General features: G+C 43.0%; 1 non-coding gene across 1 annotated transcript; it reads right to left on the bottom strand.

The window, feature by feature from the left end:
* Positions 1 to 415: 415 nt before the first annotated feature.
* On the bottom strand, positions 416 to 522 carry LOC122638460. Its single transcript, XR_006329453.1, has one exon. It is a non-coding gene; the product is annotated as a small nucleolar RNA R71 (small nucleolar RNA).
* Between the last annotated feature and the right edge of the window lie 1,150 nt (positions 523 to 1,672).

Raw genomic sequence — 1,672 nt, 5'->3', positions numbered from 1 at the left:
GAATACCACCTTCTCCACTACCTTTGACCCCACCTTTGACCATGGGTGACCAACAACCCAAGACTCTTAAGGATAGGTTCTACTGTACTAGGGCTGCACAGCCTTCTTGCATCAACTTACCACCTGTTACAGGAAACAATTATAAACTCAAGACCAACTTCATTAACATGCTACCCCACTTCCATGGGATGGCCAATGAAGATGCATATCACTTCTTAGGGAATTTGAGGAGGTCTGTGTTCTAATTAAGGTCAAGAATTTGACTGATGATGCAGTTAGACTTAGGTTTATACCCTTTGCCCTAAAAGACCAGGCCAAGAAGTGGCTCTATGGACTGCCTACTAATTCCATTTCCACATGGGATGAGTTTACCATTGTCTTCTTGAGAGAATTTTTTCCTCTTGACAAGACCAATAAACTCAAGAGTGACATACTCCAGTTTAGGCAGAAACCATATGAGTCCTTTTCTAAATTCATGGAAAGATTCAAGGACCTCCTCTTAGAATGCCCTCACCATGGTTTTGACTTGTGGCAGCTATGCCAAATTATTTATGAGGGTATTGACTTTCAGACCAAGCAACTTGTAGAATCCATGTGTCCTGCAGGCTTTACTTCTTTTTTTTAGGAAAATGATGCATAAGCATTCTTAACCAACTTAGCTGAAAAGACTAGGGAGTGGGAATCTTCCCAAGAGGCTGAACGGACCACTAAGGGGTATCTTATTGAGGGTAAGACAGCGAAAGAGGCCAAACTTGACAGCCTCATAAAAAGGTTGGAGTCCATAGTTCTTAAAGAGTCTATACCAGTTAACCAAGTCAACCATGTGTCAATATGCAGTTGGTACCAAACCCCTGAACATCTTTTGGAGGAATGCCCCAACACCTTTGTGGGCAATTTCAACACTGAGAATGTAAGTGCTCTCTACCAAAATAACTCATATAGCAATACTTACAATCCAAGATGGAGAAATCACCCTAATTTCTCCTGGAATCAAGGGAATCAAGCAGGCCCATCCAACTTTAACCATCAAGGCCAGCTTGGTGTCCAAAGGCCCAACTTTGCATCACAAAATCAAGGGATGTCTCCTAACCCCTTTTCCCCTCGTCCTCATTAGGACCTTCTCTGAATTCTGCTAGGCCTCCTCTCCTTGCACATTATTAGCAACCCCCAGGGTTTACCAATATAGGAGAAGCACTAAGAATAGGTGAGATTGAGAAAAGAATGGCCCTTATGGAGAAACAACTCACCTAGCTTGTCACATTCTTGCATGAGAGGGAAACAAGGAAGTTACCTAGCCAACCTGAGCCAAATCCTAGGCATCAGGTTTATATTCAGCAAGGTACCCAAGCTCCTCCACTCAACCCGGTACAAGGCCAATAGCTTCAAGGGCCCTCCAGCCAGGTTAATACTGTATATGCTTTAAAGAGTGGCCGTGAGTATCAACAAGCTAGTACACCTCAGTCTTTACCATCTCATACTCCTGTTGACTCTCCCCCTTCTGAAGAGGCCGTTGTAGTGCCTGTTGTTCCAGGTTCGTCTGATGAACCTGAAGAAATTTCAGATGATTTGGTTGAGGAAACCAAAGATGATTCTATTGGGATAAATTCCACACATCACCCACGCATCACCCATTATGATTTTGATGATAACAAATAAGTTAGTTGTACTAACT

Source organism: Telopea speciosissima, chromosome 8, assembly GCF_018873765.1.
Source record: "Telopea speciosissima isolate NSW1024214 ecotype Mountain lineage chromosome 8, Tspe_v1, whole genome shotgun sequence".
NCBI lineage: Eukaryota > Viridiplantae > Streptophyta > Magnoliopsida > Proteales > Proteaceae > Telopea > Telopea speciosissima.
Note: the sequence above shows the minus strand (reverse complement) of the source record. Positions and strands in the feature narration are given on the sequence as shown.